This window comes from Aegilops tauschii, chromosome 5, assembly GCF_002575655.3.
Source record: "Aegilops tauschii subsp. strangulata cultivar AL8/78 chromosome 5, Aet v6.0, whole genome shotgun sequence".
NCBI classification, from domain to species: Eukaryota; Viridiplantae; Streptophyta; class Magnoliopsida; order Poales; family Poaceae; genus Aegilops; species Aegilops tauschii.
Window position 1 is genome coordinate 552659069 of NC_053039.3, and position 23389 is coordinate 552682457.

At 46.2% G+C, this 23389-nt stretch overlaps 2 long non-coding RNA genes across 2 annotated transcripts; both read left to right on the forward strand.

Moving 5' to 3' along the window:
* Positions 1-3460: 3460 nt before the first annotated feature.
* LOC141022193 (uncharacterized) lies at positions 3461-6185 on the forward strand. The gene is made up of 3 exons (XR_012183414.1): positions 3461-4183; positions 4292-4372; positions 5916-6185. It is a non-coding gene; the product is annotated as an uncharacterized lncRNA (long non-coding RNA).
* A 5065-nt stretch (positions 6186-11250) lies between these two features.
* Positions 11251-13981, forward strand: LOC141022194 (uncharacterized). Its single transcript, XR_012183415.1, has 3 exons — positions 11251-11980; positions 12089-12169; positions 13713-13981. It is a non-coding gene; the product is annotated as an uncharacterized lncRNA (long non-coding RNA).
* The last annotated feature ends 9408 nt before the right edge of the window (positions 13982-23389 follow it).

Consider the following 23389-nt stretch of genomic DNA (forward strand, 5'->3'; position numbering starts at 1 on the left):
TCCTGCTTTGTTTTCCAATTTTTCTCGCAGGTCATGTGTGGAGCCCCGGGCCTTCGTGTTTTTACTTGTTTGGCGACGGGGTGCGGGCTGGACTTCGGGCTAATATGCCTTGTCCCGGCCACGTGGTGGCGGATCAGCTGCATCTTGCGCTGGTAGTGTAGGCTCTAGTGCCTCCTCCTCGAATTGAGGTAACAACTTGCGCTTTTGGTAACTTTTGGTTGGGCGCTCGAGTCCATATTCCTCGGCTGCCAGGACCTCAGTCCAACTATCAGCTAGCAGATCTTGATCAGCTTGAAGTTGTTGCTGCTTTTTCTTCAGGCTTTTTGCAGTGGCTATAAGCCAGCGCTTGAAGCGCTCCTGCTCGACGGGGTCCTCAGGCACGATGAATTCTTCGTCGCCAAGGCTCACCTCGTCTTCGGAGAGGGGCATGTAATTGTCATCCTCCGAGTCTCCATCCGTTACCTGTTCATCGGGGTTCGCTTCCCCATCCTCCCGTTCGGCCTGCTCGAAGTCTGGCTGGGCGGGATTGTTTTCGTCTTCGGCATTATCCGGAGTGTTATTGTCTCCTGTGCAGGTATCGCTTTTTTTGCTATGGCGGGGCTTAGAGCGGCGCCTATGACGCCGGTGCTTAGACTGCTTCTCAAGGGGATTATTCTCCGTTGCCTCATCGCCATTGCCTTCTTTGGGTGTATCCACCATGTATATGTCATATGATGAGGTGGCTGTCCAGCGCCCTGTGGGCGGTGGTTCCTGTTCTTCTCCGGCATCGTCGTCCATACCGTTGATGTCTTCGGAGTCGAAATCAAGCGTGTCGGTTAAGTCGTCGACAGTGGCTATTAAGTGGGTGGTGGGTGGGTAACGAATTTCTTCGTCGTCCGCTCCCCACTCGAGCCGGACATAGTTCGGCCCGAAATCCTCCGACAGGGAGAGAGATTTCAATGAATTTAGCACATCACCCAAGGGCGAGTGCTGAAAGATATCCGCGGAGGTAAACTCCATGATCGGTGCCCAATCAGATTCTATAGGCACGGATGCACGTGGTTCGAAGCCTATGGCCGGAGATGAGTCCGAGGGTCCGATGACACAGACCTCATTGGAAGTGAGATCTGTGTTCGGCTCTATCGCTGATGAGTGTACGGCTTCCGTGGCGGGGTTCATCCACCCATCCTCGGATGGCACGATCTGCTCCGGATTAATAGCCGGGGCAACCGCAGGTGTGATTTCCCGAACACCGTCCGATGGCAGATCTAAGTCGTGCTCATCGTGACTGTTCTGCGCACCTGCCATGGGCTCAAATCCGTCGAAGATCAAGTCTCCGCGGATGTCGGCAGTATAATTCAAGCTTCCAAACCTGACCCGATGGCTAGGGGCGTAGCTATCGATCTGCTCCAGATGGCCAAGCGAGTTGGCCCGCAGTACGAAGCCACCGAATACGAAGATCTGTCCGGGGAGGAAAACCTCACCCTGGATCGCATTGTTACAGATGATTGAAGGAGCCATCAAGCCTTATCGTGACGACACAGTGGAACTCTCAATGAAAGCACCAATGTCGGTGTCAAAACCGGCGGATCTCGGGTAGGGGGTCCCGAACTGTGCGTCTAAGGCTAATGGTAACAGGAGGCGGGGGACACAATGTTTACCCAGGTTCGGGCCCTCTCGATGGAGGTAATACTCTACTTCCTGCTTGATTGATCTTGATGATATGAGTATTACAAGAGTTGATCTACCATGAGATCGTAGAGGCTAAACTGCGACAACCTGATTTTTGGCCCTTTCTTTTTCTTTTGTTTTTCTGAGGTTTTTGCCTGAGTTTTCTTTTTCTGTGGCTTTGTGGTCTGGAAACTGAAGAAGATGCCCTCTTCTTTGCTTCCAGAGTGGCTTGTCATTCCCAAATCTTTCCCTGGACCCTGTCATTTCCATCCTAGCCCAAATCCCAATAATCTTTTTATTGGGAATATTCCTTTTCTATCAAAGGAATAACTCCAATTGCCCTAGGTTGTGAAGCAACCTATATTTCCCTCACTCCTAAAATTCCAATATAATTCTCATAAATTGTTTGGGTCATATCTTGATCAAATATGGCAAAACTTTTCATTGCCATGTTCAAAAATAATCCTCCAATAATTCATTTCCTATTCTACCCCAAATGGCACATTGTGAAGAAAGTGCCATTTCCCTTTGCCCAATTGACCTCAAACTACTTTGACATATTTGCATCTCCATATCATTGTCCCATGCCAAAATGCAACCTCATTTTCCTAGTAATTATTTAATTATGATTTTCCAAAGTTTCTGTCCAGCAAGAAGCTTTGTGAAGGAGGTACAAGCTAGGCATATCAAAATGAGTTGCCATTTTGCATGATCCTTCATATCATCATATCATAGCCTTAAACCAAAGTAGAGCTCATGTCATGCCTCCATGTGAGCTCATCTTCAAATCTTTGTTTCTGCCCAAAATTTAAGTTTGTGAAGCAAATATATTTTATCTTGCTCCATTATGGCTGCCAATGTTTCTAGGCCTTCTATTATCCATATAACCTCCCTCCACCAAGTTGTGGCTCAATCCCTTTGACCATTTGCCCTGTGGAATTTTTCCAAGTTTCTGGTCAGAATAAATATTTCTGAAGCAAGTGCTATTTTGGTTCATCCAAATGGCATGAAACTCCTTGGGCATCTGTATATCTTCAAATCATTGGGCCATAACCAATTTGAGATCAAGTTGATGCTTCATCAGAGTGCATCATCCTAATCTAGTTTCTGGACCAGTTTATGTGGTTGTTAAGCAACTACATTAAATCTTGATCCTAATCCACTCCAAGTTACCAGGGTGAAAGTCCTTCTTTACCTCAACCTCGCAGACAACTCCATTGGATCCAAAACCCTTCCTGTTGATCACTAGTGCTCACCCAAGTTTACAGCAGTAAACTTCAGAGGGTTTTACTGTTTAACCAGATCACTTTTAACCGAGCTACCACCATAGTTGAGACCTACCCTGGAGGAACTTACCACTAGACAACGTTTGCCAGCTGTTTGCCTCTCCCTCATGCCAGCACTGGTGGTGACCACCATTTTGGCATGCCATGAGCGCGCCCCGAATGGCCTCTTGCTCGGGCCCCTCCTTTTCTCGTCGTCTTCGCGCTCGTGAGCGTGTCTACCAGCTGGCCTGCGTCGTTGCCGTCCTCCTGGACCTCTCTTCCCCTCCGCCCGCTTCCTCGTCGGCGCTCGTCGCCGCGCGCCCACGGGTGAGCAGTGCCGACCGAGCTTTAATGGCGCCGTGGCCGTTTCCCCTCTGCGCCCTCGCCCCTCCTGCCCTATGCATCGTTGTAGCTCATCCGCACCCCCCTCTCATCGCGATCCCGCGCCCTCCCGTGATTGCTGGCCGTCGCCAGAGCCTCGGCCGGACGTGCCCGGCGGCACCTGAGCCCATCTCTCTCGCCCGGCTATATATAGCCATCCCCCGAGCCCTCCGAGCTCACCTCTCGACTCCCATCACTCCCAGGACCCCGCCCCACTTCTTCCCCGAGCCGGAGCTGCTCTCCTCGCCTCCCTATGCCACCATGGCCGCCGCCTCGGCTCGGCTAAATTAGCCCGACACCGAGCCTCCCCCTTCGTTCGTCCACCACCACTGGATTCCCCACTCGCCAATGATCCTCCCAGCCCCTTATCTAGTCGCCGGAGTAGCTGTGGCCGTCGTTCCCAAGATCAGCCGCCGCCACCCCATCCTCTGTTGCCCCAAGCCGCGGCTGCCCTAGTCATCCCCGGCGCTCCCTTCGCTGCGGGATGGACGCGGCGCTTCCTCCCGAGCCCACCGGTGGCTGCGTCCTCGCCGGAGCCGGCCGGCCCGTCGCCGGTGACGCGCCCTCCCCTGCCTCCTCTATCCAGTGAGGGAGCAGGACGAGCAAGAAGAAGGCAGAGGCCAGGCGGGCCCTCTTCTCCTCGCAGGCCCCGCGTGGCAGCCTCAGCCCGCTGACCTGGTCTGCCCACGTGGATAAGTGACGGGCCCCATCCCGTGGGACCCACACACGTCAGCCCCTTCACTGTTCCAAAGGATAAGGTGAAAGCGTATTTTTCCAGATTACATTTTCACTTTTTCTGTTCAGACCCCTGGTTGAAAAGATTTTCATTACAGATGGGTCCCTGGCAGAAAAACATCCATATCTTTTTATCCGTAAATCCGTTTAAGGTGAAACCAACGCTCACTTCTTCGTCTCGTCGAGCCCGTTTTGTTGGTTTCATTTTCACTATGGTTTGACACTATGAAAATGACCTTTTTGCCCTTTCCCTTATTCAGCCCTCTCCGAGAGAGAACGTTTTCCGGCGATTCGTTCCGCGAGTTTCTCGCACTTTCTCCCGGTGATTTCTTCCACCCCAGGCAAGCCACAATACCCACTTGCATGATAGTCATGCAGTAGCCATGGTTTTTAACTTGAATATTTATTAAATGTTTGCTTGTTTAAAATATGGTTATCGTTGTTTCGGTAATGCTTCTGGACTAGTGCTTACTTTCTTGCTATGTTGTTATGCACCTGGTTGTCATGCCCGGCTAGTTGCTAGTATTCCTTTCATATTGCCATGCTTGATAGTAGTATATGCTGATGATGGTGATGGTCTTCGGTGCATGACTGTCGTTTGTCCCGAGTACCGTTGTTATGCATGTCCCTTTACATCCAGTTGGTTAAATGCTTGCATGATGGCATCGTTGATATGTTCTTGCATGACATTTATTGTTGATGCTAGTGGTCATGCTATGTTTCGGAGAAGTATGTACTGGTGATGTTCATGCTAGTCAGTACGCCATGCCCAATGGATATGATTCATTGTTGATATGGTGGATAGTTATGAGATACCCTCATGATTGTGTTGATATCATGTTCATGCATTTTTATTATGACTCAGCATATTTGCATTCAAGTTAACCGGATTAAATTGAACTTGAACAACTGTTGGCTGAGTCATGGTGCCGCTGAATCGATGCTGACCAGTGCAACCACGCTTACCGGTATGGGACGGTCCTAACTGGGTCTATTGTTGTGCCTCTCGCCGGTGCCTCCAACGAGGGAAGGTTATGGGCGCGCGCTACCCTGATCAGGTAGGCGGACATAACCTTGTGTGCCCGTTGTTGAGTTTGAGTTTTTGGATCCGTGTCCCCGTGTGGGACGGGCCACGACGGTGGTCGTTGTGTCTTTGGTAGACACGGGGCCACCCATGAATTAGCCCAGAGGGGAGTGAGTCGGAGTGGCCGGGGGAGTGTCATGACAGTAGATCGGTTTTGTCGGAACGCCGTTGGTCCACCCAAATGGGAGTGCGAGGCCATGGGTTCCGTAGTGTGGGTACAGTGTACTAACCTCTGCAGAGTATATATTAAATCTATCGATAGCCGCGCCCGCGGATAAGGGCCCAGGTCGAAAGTAGGGTACACCATGAGTCAACAGTAATAAGAATAACTTGATTAATGTCAACCCGTGGTTGTGGTCGGCGTAAGGATCGCGATGGTATCGAGGATACCGAGTTGTTGGATATTCGTGATGTTGTGCGAGAGTCGTGGGTAAAGATCAAGCTCCTTGTGGTCATTTACTGATCGCTACGGTATTGTTTATACCAAGCTTGATTTGATCCTGAGATGATCGTGTGATGTCCGAGGTTGGTAAGTGATGCATGTGTTGGTTACGAGGTAACCCGAGCAGAATAAGTAGTGCATGATAGTGTCATCATGTTGCATGCTAGTATTGTCGGATTAATATGTTCATGTTGTGTTAGCTGTATCATGTTTATGTCGGTCATGCCATGTTATTCTGATGATCTCATGATAATTCCTGTTTAACTTGTAATTGCCATGCTGTTGTCTGTCTTGAATGCTTCTGGTTATTGTGAGCTTGCAAGTACATTCAATGTACTGACCTGACATGTCATGCCAGTTTGCAGGTCATGCCGGATTTGATTGCTTGCTTGTCGTGGTTCCCGTTCGTGCGAGCTAGGATAATCGTTCCAGCCAGAGTCCCTGCGGAGTGGAGTTCACCACCGTCGTCGTTGTTCCGCTGCTAGAGTTATTCCGCTGCTTTAAGTTGTTCTGCTGCTTGCATAGAGCAACTGAGGATGGCGTAGTATCGCCGTGCCGATGTTATTCATTGTAATATCGGAGACCTTGTATTCATTTTCGTGTAATAATAGAGAGCTGGTTTGTTCTATGCTAAGCAGTGACGTATTCCAGAAGACTTCTCCTCGATCTCTGGGCTGGAATACGGGGCGTTCTGGTTTTCTCTGAGCCGGGGTGCCACAGCGCTTGGTATCAGAGCAGGTCTAGCTATAGGACGCCCTAGACCGCGCGAATGTTAGAAAGCGGTAGTATAGACCCAAGTTTGTTTGTTGCACTTGATTGCTGCATTTGTTTGCTGCATAGCATGCATATAGCCTTAGTATTTGTACTAACGGTTTATCTGGTGAGTGTAGCTGGCATCGGTTCGGATCCACTACAGCTCAACCTTTGCATTTCTCCAGTTCCTTTTTCTTTTGGTGTTTGGTGTTATTTCTGTCCCAGCAGAGTGATGCCAAGTGATCCCGACACTGTTTGCAAAAATGGTGCTCAGTTATCGCACCGATGTCTTTCCTTCAGTCCCGTCTATCATTTTGGTGATGAACATGCATCTATCCCAGATCGTTCTTTTATTTTGTCGTGTTGGCAACCCTTAATGATCTTAGTTATCAAGAAAGGGCAATGTCAGCAGCCTCAGTTTTTGCCCGCTATCCTATTTCTTGGACGAGTACGGATCTTTTTCCGTCTGCTTGATAATAATGTGGTTGCGACCTTCGTGTCCCACTGCATGATTACCGAGTACGTCCTCGCCTCCGAGCTAGTTCAGGTTGCCCCTGGCTAAGCCAACACTTGGTGTAGCGCTGCTTACACCAAATCTTCCACACATTTATTCGTCCTCGTGCACATCGTCACAGCATATTAGATCGTAGTACCGGAGATTCCGCGAAATTTGTGTGCTTAAGTAGGCATGCATATTGTGTGACTAGCAGTAATATGTGATGCTTGCTCGATTAATTATACTAGTAGAATGCTTGTGTGCTTTTGTTTTAGTCATTTCTGTTGTTCCTTTCTTTGGGCCTTCGGTGTTACAATTTTTTCCCCTATTAAAGTTGCTCGTCAGCCGACACTGGACCCGAAGAGTCAGTAAGAAATGCATATATTTGGAAAGTCAGCTAAACAGAATGGAATTATCAGCTGACTGCAGTGAAATTGGGAATAGCTTGTCTGGATGCAAAAGAAATCCTGGATGGGCCGTCAGTATCAAGTTTGCATTAGCTTGCACTCATCACAACAAAATGATTAAATCAGCAAGAAGATAAATTGTGTGCAAGGTTGACAGAATATTATCAAAGGTATGGCTCAAATACAAGTTTAATTTTCGTTGAGGATGATTTTGGAACTCGATGTACCTGGAAGCAAACAAAAATATGGCATATACTCAAAAAGAAGGATAGTCCAGTAAAACCCTGTTTCATACAAGAAATCAACATCAGAAATATTAAGATGGTATGTATATGTGGTACTCGGTCCGCATATCACAATAAGAAGTTTCTGGTGTAAGCAACCCACTTTTCCCTCGCAAGATACCGGAGAAGCTTCCAAGGCAAGATTCATCTATCTTCCTCAGTACGATACATGGATGACTTCTCGCGCAAGGTACTCTGCCTTCTTCGGTAAGCAACCGCAAAAGCTTCCAGCATAAGGTACTGAGTCTTTCCCCAGCGAAGTCTTTAAGGGGGTAAGCTTCTGAAGCACGATACCCAGTCTTCTTCAGCAAGCTGTCCGATGAAAGTTTCGAGCTCAAGCCAGCAAATATTCCTCAGTAAGACATTGGTACAAGGTAGTACGCTGTGAATTGACAGCATATGGCAGTGAATCCTAAGAATCAGATCCGCATCATTTTGGTCAGAATCAAGAATCAGTCAGAATACACGTCTGTCTCGGAATCAGATTCTCATATATATGCGGTGAGCATACCACCGAGATCTTACAAGTCACTCGGAGGAGGATCTGATAACCACGTGACGATGATTAAGAGAAGAAAGCCAGTATACACCACAGTGTGACAAAGGATTATAAGGATTGACGACATCAATGAGCTCAATACAAGTATCCGTGAACCTGGAAAATGATCCTGATGAGCCTTTGTCCCCTTTTTCTCCAACGACGGCACCACGCCTGTGATCTGAGCTGTTTCTACCTATCCGGGGCGGATGCGGATTTTTTTATTTCTCTCTTTCACGACTGTCACGAGTTCTGAGCTGCTTTTCGACCGTTTCGTACAGCTGTGAGTTTCTTTTTGTGACAGTGGCCCTATAGCTGCTTTTTGGCTATTCTAGGGAGCTGCCACCTTCTTCTTATCGACCCGGTCTCATGCTCTGAGCTGTTTTTTCGGCTGTCCTGAGCCGTGGTTGAGTTATGTCAGTAATGTCCCAGATCTGAGTGGTAAAGACAGTTCTGGTGGCTACTGATTTATTTGCCGATTTATTGCAAGGGTTTCGGATGATCATTTCCCAACGATCAGAACTTGAGAGGTGTTGAACCTGCCATTTAATGGGTTACCCTGTCAGAAAAATGAGGATAAGCTATGATTGCCGAAAAATTGCACCGACAGTACCTATGGTCATACAAAGAAACAATATGGCCCAGCTCTTTCATCCAAAGATCCAGACCAAGAAAACAAAAATGAAGGAGCAAGACCAGCGATGCAGGTATGAAAATTGTACACGACCCCCATGGTGCAGATCCCCTGGACAGTCTAAGTCAGTGTTGATCCACATGGATATGCCTACAGCATGAGTAATCGGCATGAGGAATCACAGTCTGGAAGCCTGAGTCCTCACCTATATGAATGATCATGGATAGCCCGTCGTGAACAAAAAAATTTCCATCAGAAACACCGTCAGTCAAGTCTGCAGATATTATCATATAGGCCAAACCCTTTATGCTGGCCGCGACAGGAGACAATCAAATATTTGGTACGGATCCGATACTCACGACAATGGAACCAGTTCAGAAACTTCTGCGATGAGTCAGAATCTGTCAGGAAACGGTTATATTTTAACTCACTGTTTGGAACCCAAAGGACCTGCATTTAGTGGAGAAACCCAATGCAATGAGTCAGAGCTTGAGTTTTCATCATAAAATTCTGATCATCATTACATGAAAGGTTGTCAGTGCCGGGTGACACACCCAGCGGAAATCACTTTTGGATTTGTGAGACGGACATATATTTCAGTTGTGAAAATTAATCACAGTCAGCTAGTCAGCAGATCTAAAAAGAAATTGGAGCCTATATAAGCATGAGCAAGCCAGGTAAGATCTGTCAGAATGTGGATACAGTAAAGCAAACCACCCAGGGCCAGTAAGATAAAAAAATTAGTGGGAACAAAAATAAGAAAAAAGATACCCGAGTTGGAAACGGTTTCCTTAAGTCAGAATATTCATACTTGTTCCCTGAGCAACCAAATCTCGAGGACGAGATTTCTTTAAGGGGGTAAGGTTTGTGACAGCCTGATTTTTGGCCCTTTCTTTTTCTTTTGTTTTTCTGAGGTTTTTGCCTGAGTTTTCTTTTTCCGTGGCTTTGTGGTCTGGAAACTGAAGAAGATGCCCTCTTCTTTGCTTCCAGAGTGGCTTGTCATTCCCAAATCTTTCCCTGGACCCTGTCATTTCCATCCTAGCCCAAGTCCCAATAATCTTTTTATTGGGAATATTCCTTTTCTATTGAAGGAATAACTCCAATTGCCCTAGGTTGTGAAGCAACCTATATTTCCCTCACTCCTAAAATTCCAAATAATTCTTATAAATCGTTTGGGTCATATCTTGATCAAATATGGCAAAAAAATTCATTGCCATGTTCAAAAATAATCCTCCAATAATCCATTTACTATTCTGCCCCAAATGGCACATTGTGAAGCAAGTGCCATTTTCCTTTTCCCAATTGACCTCAAACTCCTTGGACATCTTTTCATGTCCATATCATTGCCCCATGCCAAAATTCAACCTCATTTGCCTAGTAATTATTGAATTATGATTTTCCAAAGTTTCTGTCCAGAAAGAAGCTTTGTGAAGGAGGTACAAGCTAGGCATATCAAAATGAGTTGAAATTTTGCATGATCCTCCATATAATCATATAATAGCCTTAAAACAAAGTAGAGCTCATATCATGCCTCCATGTGAGCTCATCTTCAAATCTTTGTTTCTGCCCAAAAGTTCAGTTTGTGAAGCAAGTATATTTTATCTTGCTCCATTATGGCTGCCAAATTTTATAGGCCTTATATTGTCCATATAACCTCCCTCGACCAATTTGTGGCTCAATACCTTTGACAATTTGCCCTGTGGAATACTTCCAATTTCTGGTCAGAATAAATCTTTCTGAAGCAAGTGCTATTTTGGTTCATCCAAATGGCATGAAACTCCTTGGGCATCTGTATATCTTCAAATCATTGGGCCATAACCAATTTGAGCTCAAGTTGATGCTTCATCAGAGTGCATCATCCTAATCTAGTTTCTGGACCAGTTTATGTGGTTGTTAAGCAACTACATTAAATCTTGATCCTAATCCACTCCAAGCTATCAGGGTGAAAGTACTTCTTTACCTCAACCTCGCAGACAACTCCATTGGATCCAAAACCCTTCCTGTTGATCACTAGTGCTCACCCAAGTTTACAGCAGTAAACTTCAGAGGGTTCTTACCGTTTAACCAGATCACTTTTAACCGAGATACCACCCTAGTTGAGACCTACCCTTGAGGAACTTACCACTAGACAACGTTTTCCAGCTGTTTGCCTCCCCCTCATGCCAGCACTGGTGGTGACCACCGTTTTGGCATGCCATGAGCGCGCCCAGAATGGCCTCTTGCTCGGGCCCCTCCTTCTCTCGTCGTCTTCGCGCTCGTGAGCGTGTCTACCAGCTGGCCTGCGTCGTCGCCGTCCTGCTGGACCTCTCTCCCCCTCCGTCCGCTTCCTCGTCAGCGCTCGTCGCCGCGCGCCCACGGGTGAGCAGTGCCGACCGAGCTTTAATGGCGCCGTGGCCGTTTCCCCTCTGCGCCCTCGGCCCCTCCTGCCCTGTGCATAGTTGTAGCTCGTCCGCACCCCCCTCTCGTCGCGATCCCGCGCCCTCCCGTGATCGCTGGCCGTCGCCAGAGCCTCGGCCGGACGTGCCCGGCGGCACCCGAGCCCATCCCTCTCGCCCGGCTATATATAGCCATCCCCCGAGCCCTCCGAGCTCACCTCTCGCCTCCCATCACTCCCAGGACCCCGCCCCACTTCTTCCCCGAGCCGGAGCTGCTCTCCTCGCCTCCCTATGCAACCATGGCCGCCGCCTCGGCTCGGCTAAATTAGCCCGACACCGAGCCTCCCCCTCCGTTCGTCCACCACCACTGGATTCCCCACTCGCCAGTGATCCTCCCCAGCCCCTTATCTAGTCTCCGGAGTAGCTGTGGCTGTCGTCCCCAAGATCAGCCGCCGCCACCGCGTCCTCTGTTGCCCCAAGCCGCGGCTGCCCTAGTCATCCCCGGCGCTCCCTTCACTGCGGGATGGACGCGGCGCCTCCTCCCGAGCCCACCGGTGGCTGCGTCCTCGCCGGAGCCGGCCGGAGCCGGCCGGCCCGTCGCCGGTGACGCGCCCTCCCCTGCCTCCTCTGTCCCGTGCGGGAGCAGGACGAGGAAGAAGAAGACAGAGGCCAGGCGGGCCCTCTTCTCCTCGCGGGCCCCGCGTGGCAGCCTCAGCCCGTTGACCTGGTCTGACCACGTGGATAAGTGACGGGCCCCACCCCGTGGGACCCGCACACGTCAGCCCCGCCACTGTTCCAAAGGATAAGGTGAAAGCGTATTTTTCCAGATTACCTTTTCACTTTTTCTGTTCAGGCCCCTGGTTGAAAAGATTTTCATTACAGATGGGTCCCTGGCAGAAAAACATCCATATCTTTTTATCCGTAACTCCGTTTAAGGTGAAAACAACGCTCACTTCTTCGTCTCATCGAGCCCGTTCTGTTGGTTTCATTTTCACTATGGTTTGACACAGTGAAAATGACCTTTTTGCCCTTGCCCTTATTCAGCCCTCTCCGAGAGAGAAAGTTTTTCGGCGATTCGTTCCGCGAGTTTCTCGCACTTTCTCCCGGTGATTTCTTCCACCCCAGGCAAGCCACAATACCCACTTGCATGATAGTCATGCAGTAGCCATGGTTTTCAACTTGAATATTTATTAAATGTTTGCTTGTTTAAAATATGGTTATCGTTGTTTCGGTAATGCTTCTGGACTAGTGCTTACTTTCTTGCTATGTTGTTATGCACCTGGTTGTCATGCCCGGCTAGTTGCTAGTATTCCTTTCATATTGCCATGCTTGATAGTAGTATATGCTGATGATGGTGATGGTCTTCGGTGCATGACTGTCGTCTGTCCCGAGTACCGTCGTTATGCATGTCCCTTTACATCCAGTTGGTTAAATGCTTGCATGATGGCATCGTTGATATGTTCTTGCATGACATTTATTGTTGATGCTAGTGGTCATGCTATGTTTCGGAGAAGTATGTACTGGTGATGTTCATGCTAGTCAGTACGCCATGCCCAATGGATATGATTCATTGTTGATATGGTGGACAGTTATGAGATACCCTCATGATTGTGTTGATATCATGTTCATGCATTTTTATCATGACTCAGCATATTTGCATTCAATTTAACCGGATTAAATTGAACTTGAACAACTGTTGGCTGAGTCATTGTGCCGCTGAATCGATGCTGACCAGTGCAACCACGCTTACTGGTATGGGACGGTCCTAACTGGGTCTATTGTTGTGCCTCTCGCCGGTGCCTCCAACGAGGGAAGGTTATGGGCGCGCGCTACCCTGATCAGGTAGGCGGACATAACCTTGTGTGCCTGTTGTTGAGTTTGAGTTTTTGGATCCGTGTCCCCGTGTGGGACGGGCCACGGCGGTGGTCGTTGTGTCTTTGGTAGACACGGGGCCACCCATGACTTAGCCCAGAGGGGAGTGAGTCGGAGTGGCTGGGAGAGTGTCATGACAGTAGATCGGTTTTGTCGGAACGCCGTTGGTCCGCCCGAATGGGAGTGCGAGGCCATGGGTTCCGTAGTGTGGGTACAGTATACTAACCTCTGCAGAGTGTATATTAAATCTATCGATAGCCGCGCCCGCGGATAAGGGCCCAGGTTGAAAGTAGGGTACACCATGAGTCAACAGTAATAAGAATAACTTGATTAATGACAACCCGTGGTTGTGGTCGGCGTAAGGATCGCGATGGTATCGAGGATACCGAGTTGTTGGATATTCGTGATGTTGTGCGAGAGTCGTGGGTAAAGATCAAGCTCCTTGTGGTCATTTACTGATCGCTACGGTATTGTTTATACCAAGCTTGATTTGATCCTGAGATGATCGTGTGATGTCCGAGGTTGGTAAGTGATGCATGTGTTGGTTACGAGGTAACCCGAGCAGAATAAGTAGTGCATGATAGTGTCATCATGTTGCATGCTAGTATTGTCGGATTAATATGTTCATGTTGTGTTAGCTGTATCATGTTTATGTCGGTCATGCCATGTTATTCTGATGATCTCATGATAATTCCTGTTTAACTTGTAATTGCCATGCTGTTGTCTGTCTTGAATGCTTCTGGTTATTGTGAGCTTGCAAGTACATTCAATGTACTGACCTGACATGTCATGCCAGTTTGCAGGTCATGCCGGATTTGATTGCTTGCTTGTCGTGGTTCCCGTTCGTGCGAGCTAGGATAATCGTTCCAGCCAGAGTCCCTGCGGAGTGGAGTTCACCACCGTCGCCGTTGTTCCGCTGCTAGAGTTATTCGCTGCTTCGAGTTGTTCTGCTGCTTGCATACAGCAACTGAGGATGGCATAGTGTCGCCGTGCCGATGTTATTCATTGTAATATCGGAGACCTTGTATTCATTTTCGTGTAATAATAGGGAGCTGGTTTGTTCTATGCTAAGCAGTGCCGTATTCCAGAAGACTTCTCCTTGATTTCTGGGCTGGAATACGGGGCGTTCCGGTTTTCTCTGAGCCGGGGTGCCACATAAACCCTAGAAGCTAGCCTATGATTCTGATTGTTGTTGGTCCTACGGACTAAACCCTCCGGTTTATATAGACACCGGAGGGGGCTAGGGTTACACAGAGTCGGTTACAGAGAAGGAGATCAACATATCCTAATTGCCAAGCTTGCCTTCCACGCCAAGGAGAGTCCCCTCCAGACACGGGACGAAGTCTTCAATCTTGTATCTTCGTAGTCCAACAGTCCGGCCAAAGTATATAGTCTGGCAGTCCGAGTACCCCCTAATCCAGGACTCCCTCACTGATGACGCCAAGTGCTTGCGTTGACGTTTGGGGAGTGGGTCTGGTCCAGGTTCAGAGGCGGCATGGTGGGCGAGCCATTCGCGATGAAGGAGATATCAAGCTTTCCCATTGTGGTGAAATGCTTGCGTCCTCTGCCTTGGCTAGCCGTCTAGCAGGGAGCACGACATCCTACCGCGAGCCATTGCGGCTCGTCGGCCTGGCGACCAGGTTCTTGGAGCCTTCAATGCTCGTCCGGGGTGCAGGGCTCAGGGTCGTTGGTAATCCCAGCACTGCCTCTTCCCTCGGAACCGGGGTTGATGTTGAAGAGGAGGGCGCCTTCCTGCCTGCCAAGGTGGGAAGTGGTGCACCTCGAGCGCCCTGGTCGCTGTGATTGCCCACCGTCTCCTCGGGGGAGATGCCGGACCGAGAGGCCGACGTCTCCTTGCAGCGGCGTTGATGAAGATGAAGCTAGGGAAGATGAAGAAGGCGGGAGGCAGGCCGTCAGGTCGGAGTACGATGGCACCACCGCGTTCGTCTTGTACTGGCGACCTGCCGCCTCATCTTTCTGTTCTTCCCCTCCCCCTGGCACCATCATCATCGGCCTCCCGGTCGCCGGGGAGGGGGCCACTCTCTTGGTGCCTTCGCCTCCCTTCAGCAGTCTTCCAGCTGAGCTTTGGTGGTTTATCCCACCAGTGCTCGAGATGGGGCTTCTGGCTGGTCCTGGAGGTGGTAACCAGGGCGCCGCCAAGCTGCTCCTTCCGCCCTCCTCCTTCGCAGCCTCACCACTCTCGATCTTGTCAGGCTACGCCCGGCAGGCCATGACGGGACCGGGGTGGGCTCCTGCTTGAGCGCTCCTCCCGTCCCCTTCCCTTCCCACTGCAGTACCTGGGATAAGAGGGACATGGAGAGGAGTTTACGGGGCACTTATGTTTTTTCAGTCGTAAATGTATAGGCACTTGCCAATTTTAGTTCAAATAATGTAATCTCTTGAATCCATGTTTGTGTCCTTTAAGGTCTGTACTTGTTTGATCAGCATATAAATTAAAAAGGATAAACCTCGCCGGGGACTCGTGCATGTATATGTCCATGCAGAGGTGGGATGTCTCTATATTTTTAAGTAACGAGTTTCCCCCAGCAGGCTATCCTGTCGGTACCCTCTATTTTGTTGTCGGGGAGTAGGCCTACTGGGCACAAACCGTAAAGAGGGACCAGCCCCCTGCCAGTCCTTATCCATCAAAGGCCACTGCGACCACCCCGATCGAAGCAACGCTCGAGTCGAAGGGTGGGAGCACCTAAGTTTCAAAGGATAGCATGGTTTTCTCATGCACAAGTCCTTACTTACAGAACATGTATGGATAAGAGAAAAAACTTATCTATTTGGCTTGTCGGAGACCGCAGTGCTGGCTCGTCTTCTCATTTCCTCTTGGGGACTGAGTCCACGGCAGGAGCCTGCAGTTTATGCAGATGAAAATGATGTCAGATGCGATCTTATCTACATGAACATGCGATGCTCATGATATGCTTATGCATGCATGCAACTTGTCGCCCCCCCAGCGCTTCATTTATTTCTTTGTTGCTCAGGGTCTGTGATGTCTGCTAGAACTACGTCGATATTTCCCCAAAGAGGAAGGGATGATGCAGTATAGCGATAGTAGGTATTTCCCTCAGTGATGAGACCAAGGTTATCGAACCAGTAGGAGAACCTCCTCACGCCACATAAACAGCCCCTGCACACAAATAACAAATACTCGCAACCCGACGTGTTAAAGGGGTTGTGAATCCCTTTCGGGTACGGCGCCTCAAGTAGGCAAGATAACGTGAGATAAATGTGGTAGATAGGATAAATAGATCGCGGAACAAATAAATTGCAGAAAGATATTTTTGTATTTTTGGTTTAATAGATCTGAAAATAAAATAAAAGGAAAATAGATCGCAAAGGCAAATATGATGAAAAGAGACCCGAGGACTGTAGGTTTCACTAGTGGCTTCTCTCGAGAAAAATAGCAAACGGTGGGAAAACAATTACTGTTGGGCAATTGATAGAACTTCAAATAATCATGACGATATCCAGGCAATGATCATTATATAGGCATCACGTCCAAGATTAGTAGACCGACTCCTGCCTGCATCTACTACTATTACACCACACATCGACCGCTATCCAGCATGCATCTAGTGTATTAATTCATGGAAAAACGGAGTAATGCAATAAGAATGATGACATGATGTAGACAAGATCTATTTATGTAGAAATAGACCCCATCTTGTTATCCTTAATAGCAACGATACATATGCGTCGTTTCCCTTTCTGTCACTGGGGTCAAGCACCGTAAGATCGAACCCATCACAAAACACCTCTTCCCATTGCAAGATAAATAGATCAAGTTGGCCAAACAAAACCCAAATATCGGAGAAGAAATACGAGGCTATAATCAATCATGAATATAAGAGATCAAAGAAGACTCAAATAACTCTCATGGATAAAAACATAGATCTGATCATAAACTCAAAGTTCATTGGATCCCAACAAACACACCACAAAAAGACTTACATCATATGGATCTCCAAGAGACCATTGTATTGATAATCAAGAGAGAGAAAGAGGAAGCCATCTAGCTACTAACTACGGACCCGTAGGTCTACAAAGAACTACTCACGCATCATTGGAGAGGCACCAATGGACATGATGAACCCCTCCAAGATGGTGTCTAGATTGGATCTGGTGTTTCTGGACTCTGCGGCGGCTGGAATTGATTTTCATCGACTCCCCTAGGTTTTCTGGAATATTGGGGTATTTATAGAGCAAATAGGCAGTGCGGGGGGCCAACGAGGAGGGCACAACCCACCGGGGCGCGCCTGGGCCCCCAGGCGCGCCCTGGTGGGTTGTGCTCCCCTCGGAGCTCCCCTCAGGTGCTTTCTTGGCCCACTGGATGTCTTCTGGTCCAAAAAATCCACAAAAAGTTTCGATGCGTTTGGACTCCGTTTGGTATTGATTTCCTGCGATGTAAAAAATATGCAGAAAACAACAATTGGCACTGGGCACTATTTCAATAGGCTAGTACCAGAAAATGATATAAAATGATTGTGAAACATCCCAGAATGATAATATAACTGCATGGAACAATCAAAAATTATAGATACGTTGCAGACGTATCAGCATCCCCAAAAGCTTAATTCCTGCTCGTCCTCGAGTAGGTAAATGATAAAAAAAGAATTTTTGATGTGGAATGCTGCCTAACATGTTCATCACATTTTCTTTTCTTTATAGCATGGACATTTGGACTTTTATATGGTTCAAAGCAATAGTCTAGTTTTGACATGAAGACTTTAATACTCAAGCATACCAACAAGCAACCATGTATTTCAAAATATCAACACCAAAGCAAGTTATCCCTAGCCCATTATGGTCACCATTGATCCATTCATGAAATACACTCGAATATTAGCTACACCCAATGCTCAAATACGATCATAGTGCCCCTTAGTTGGTGCTTTATGAGAGAAGGTGGAGAATCAAAATTCAAAATAAAAATTGCATAAAGTAAAAGAAGGGCCCTTCATAGAGGGAAGTAGGGATTTGTAGAGGTGCCAGAGCACAACGCGAAAATTGAGAGATAAAACATTTTGGGAGGCATACTTTTCCCACCAACGAAAACGACTTAGAGCTCCCAACACTTTCCATGCTAGATACATCATAGGCGGTTCCCAAACAGAAAATAAAGTTTATTCCTTTTTCCACCATTACTTTCACTTTCCATGGCTAACCGTATCCACGGGTGCCCTCCATACCAACACTTCCAAGGAATTTATTATTTGACAACATAAAGTAAATTCATTTTTCATTTCGGGACAAGGCATCCCTAATACCTTTGTCGTAATCTCGTGCAACGACAAGTGAATAAACACTCATCGTGAGAATAACACATCTAGCATGGAAAATATTGGCCACCCCTCACCGCCTGTAGAGCACACAAAAGAGAAATTTATTTTGAAAATTAGAGATGGCACATGCAAATTAGGTAGGTATAGTGGACTAATATGGCAAAACTGGTTTAAAGGGTTTTGGATGCACAAGTAGTGATCATACTTAGTGCAAAATGAAGGCTAGCAAAAAGATTGAGAAGCGACCAACCAAGAAACAAAAAATCTCGTACCCAAGCATTAAGCATAAGTAACACCGAATAATGCACCACAAGTAAATTTCATTGCATAACTATTGACTTTCATGCTTGCATAGGGAATCACAAACCTTAAGATCAATATTCTTACTAAAGCACAATTACTCATCAACATGACTCACATATCATATCGTCATATATCAAAACCATTACTAAGAACCAAGTTTATTTTGTCCAATGATCTTCATGAAAGTTTTTATTATATCCTCCTTGGATATCTATCACTTTGGGACTATTTCCATATGTTGCTTTTAATAAGCTCAAACAAATTTAAGTGAAGAACATGAGCATAAAATTTCTTTCTCTCAAAATGATCTAAGTGAAGCAAGAGAGAATTTCTTAAAAAAAATTACTAACTCCCAAATAAATCTAAGTGAAGCATGAGAGCATTTCTTCAAAAATAACAAAGCACACCGTGCTCAAAAAGATATAAGTGAAGCACTAGAGCAATTCCATGGCTTTAAAACTTTATGTGAAGCATAGGAGCAAGCATAGCATAATTTTTGGCTCTCTCAAAAGGGTGCATCCAACAAGGATTCAAGACTTAAAACATAAAGCAAAACAAGAAAAGACTCATATCATACAAGACGCTCCAAGCAAAACTCATAATATGTGACGAATAAAAATATAGTTCCAAGTAAAATACCGATGGTTGTTAGAAGAAAGAGGGGATGCCATTCAGGGGCATCCCCAAGCTTAGTTGCTTTCTACTTCTTGAATATTATCTTGGGGTGCCTCGGGCATCCCCAAGCTTAGTCTTTTGCTAATCCTTATTCCTTCATCCATCGTAAGGTCACCCAAAACTTGAAAACTTCAATCACACAAAACTCAACAAAACCTTCCTGTGATCTGTTAGTATAAGAAAGCAAACCACTACTATAATTACTATTGCAAACCCATTCATATTTTATTTTTGCATTATATCTACTGTATTCCAACTTTTCTATGGCAAAAACTCTTCAAAGAAAACCATAGAATCATCAAAACAAGCACATGATAACCCACAAGTGTAGGGGATCGCAACAGCTTTCGAGGGTAGAGTATTCAACCCAAATTTATTGATTCGACACAAGGGGAGCCAAAGAATATTCTCAAGTATTAGCAGTTGAGTTGTCAATTCAACCACACCTGGATAACTTAGTATTTGCAGCAAAGTATTTAGTAGCAAAGTAATATGATAGTAATGGTAACGATAGCAAAAGTAATATTTTTGGGTTTTGTAGTGATTGTAACAGTAGCAACGGAAAAGTAAATAAGCAAAGAACAATATGTGAAAAGCTCGTAGGCATTGGATCAATGATGGATAATTATGTCGCATGCGATTCCTCGTGTAATAGTTATAACCTAGGGTGACACAGAACTAGCTCCAGTTCATCAATGTAATGTAGGCATGTATTCCGAATTTAGTCATACGTGCTTATGGAAAAGAACTTGCATGACATCTTTTGTCCTACCCTCCCGTGGCAGCGGGGTCCTAATGGAAACTAAGGGATATTAAGGCCTCCTTTTAATAGAGTACCGGAACAAAGCATTAGCACTTAGTGAATACATGAACTCCTCAAACTACGGTCATCACCGAGAAGTATCCCGATTATTGTCACTTCGGGGTTGTCGGATCTTGACACATAATAGGTGACTATAGACTTGCAAGATAGGATCAAGAACTCACATATATTCATGAAAACATAATAGGTTCAGATCTGAAATCATGGCACTCGGGCCCTAGTGACAAGCATTAAGCATAGCAAAGTCATAGCAACATCAATCTCAGAACATAGTGGATACTAGGGATCAAACCCTAACAAAACTAACTCAATTACATGATAAATCTCATCCAACCCATCACCGTCCAGCAAGCCTACGATGGAATTACTCACGCACGGCGGTGAGCATCATGAAATTGGTGATGGAGGATGGTTGATGATGACGACGGCGAGGAATCCCCCTCTCCGGAGCCCCGAACGGACTCCAGATCAGCCCTCCCAAGAGATATTAGGGCTTGGTGGCGGCTCCGTATCGTAAAACGCGATGAAACTTTCTCTTTGATTTTTTTTCTCTGCAAAACATAATATATGGAGTTGGAGTTGAGGTCGGTGGAGCATCAGGGGGCCCACGAGACAGGGGGGGCGCGCCCAGGGGGAGGGAGCGCGCCCCCCACCCTCATGGACAGGGTGTGGGCCCCCTGGCCTTGATTCTTTCGCCAGTATTTTTCTTATTTTCCAAAAATAATCTCCGTGGATTTCCAGGTCATTCCGAGAACTTTTGTTTCTGCACAAAGATAACATCATGGCAATTCTGCTGAAAACAGCATCTGTCCGGGTTAGTTTCATTCAAATCATGCAAATTAGAGTCCAAAACAAGGGCAAAAGTGTTTGGAAAAGTAGATACGTTGGAGACGTATCAACTCCCCCAAGCTTAAACCTTTGCTTGTCCTCAAGCAATTCAGTTGATAAACTGAAAGTGATAAAGAAAAACTTTTACAAACTCTGTTTGCTCTTGTTGTTGTAAATATGCAAAGCCAGCATTCAAGTTTTTAGCAAAGATTATGACTAACCATATTCACAATAACACTTAGGTCTCATGTTTACTCATATCAATGGCATAATCAACTAGCGAGCAATAATAATAAAACTCGGATGACAACACTTTCTCAAAACAATCATAATATGATATGACAAGATGGTATCTCGCTAGCCCTTTCTGAGACCGCAAAACATAAATGCAGAGCACCTTTAAAGATCAAGGACTGACTAAACATTGTAATTCATGGTAAAAGAGATCTAGTCAAGTCATACCCAATATACACTAATAGTAATGCATGCAAATGACAGCGGTGCTCTCCAGCGGGTGCTTTTTAATAAGAAGGTGATGACTCAACATAAAAGTAAATAGATAGGCCCTTCGCAGAGGGAAGCAGGGATTTGTAGAGGTGCCAGAGCTCGATTTTAAAGTAGAGATAAATAATATTTTGAGCGGTATACTTTCATTGTCAACATAATAACCAAGAGATGGCGATATCTTCCATGCTACAGACATTATAGGCGGTTCCCAAACAGAATGGTAAAGTTTATACTCCCCCTCCACCAACAAGCATCAATCCATGGCTTGCTCGAAACAACGAGTGCCTCCAACTAACAAGAGTCCTGGGGGAGTTTTGTTTGCAATTATTTTGATTTGATTTGCTTAAAGCATGGGACTAGGCATCTCGGTTACCAGCCATTTTCTCGCGAATGAGGAGCGGAGTCCACTCCTCTTGAGAATAACCCACCTAGCATGGAAGATACAGACAGCCCTAGTTGATAGATGAGCTATTCGAGCATACAAAATAGAATTTCATTTGAAGGTTTGGAGTTTGGCACATACAAAATTACATGGAACGGCAGGTAGATACCGCATATAGGAAGGTATGGTGGACTCATATGGAATAACTTTGGGGTTTATGGAGTTTGGATGCACAAGCAGTATTCCCGCTTAGTACAGGTGAAGGCTAGCAAAAGACCGGGAAGCGACCAACTGAGAGAGCGACAATAGTCATGAACATGCATAAAAATTAATCAACACTGAGTGTAAGCATGAGTAGGATATAATCCACCATGAACATAAATATCGTGAACGCTATGTTGATTTTGTTTCAGCTACATGCGTGAACATGTGCCAAGTCGGGTCACTCAGTTCATTCAAAGGAGGATACCACCCTATCATACCACATCGCAACCATTTTAATACATGTTGGCACGCAAGGTAGACCATTATAACTCATAGGTAATTAAGCATGGCATAAGCAACTATAATCTCTAACTGTCATTGCAAACATGTTTATTCATAATAAGCTGAATTAGGAACGATGAACTCATCATATTTACAAAAACAAGAGACGTCGAGTTCATACCAGCTTCTCTCATCTCGACCAGTCCATCATATATTGTCATTATTTCCTTTCACTCGCATGACCGAATGGTGTGTATAATAATAATAGTGCACGTGCATTGGACTAAGATGGAATCTGCAAGCATTCAATTCAAGAGAGAAGACAAAGTAATATGGGCTCTAAGTTAAATCAACAATCATGCATATGAGAGCCACTAAACATTTTCATTATGGTATTCTCCTCTCGACCCCCAAAATAAAGAAAAGAAATAATACTATTTACACGGGAAAGCTCCCAACAAGCAAAAGAAGAATGAGAAATCTTTTTGGGTTTTCATTTAATTCTATTACAAGCATGGAAATTAAACTAACTAATTTTTTGGTTTTTCTAGAGTTTATCAAACACACAAGAAGAAAGCTAGAAAAATAAATTAAACTAGCATGGATAGTACAATGAAAGAGTATGAGCACCGACAACTAGAATAGTGTGTGAACATGAATGTAAAGTCGGTGAGAAATACGTACTCCCCCAAGCTTAGGCTTTTGGCCTAAGTTGGTCTATTGCCAAGGATAGCCTAGCTGATATCCAAAGTTATAACCGGGGTCGTACTGAGATGCAGCAGCCAATGCCTCCTGAGCTGCGGCATGCTGGCGAGCTGCCTCCGCTCCCCTCTCGTGTTCGGTTGCCTCCTCCCTGGTGACAACATATCTTCGCTTTGCCTGGTAATCAAAAAGGGAAGGAGCAGGGAGAGTAACATGGACAGAGCAACGTATGTCGAAGATTAGTCGATACTGGAGGAATTGTTCATTCCTCACAAGAAAATGGTGCCTGACCATAGCATCAAAATCTAAATAAGCGGCAGGCAACTCTATATCTCCCTCACGTGGGGATATACCAAGATAATTAGCAACACGGGTCGCATAAATTCCTCCAAATCAATCTCCAGATATACCATTATTATGCAACCTACGTGCAACTATTGCCCCCAAGTTGTAATCTTTATTACCTAAAACAG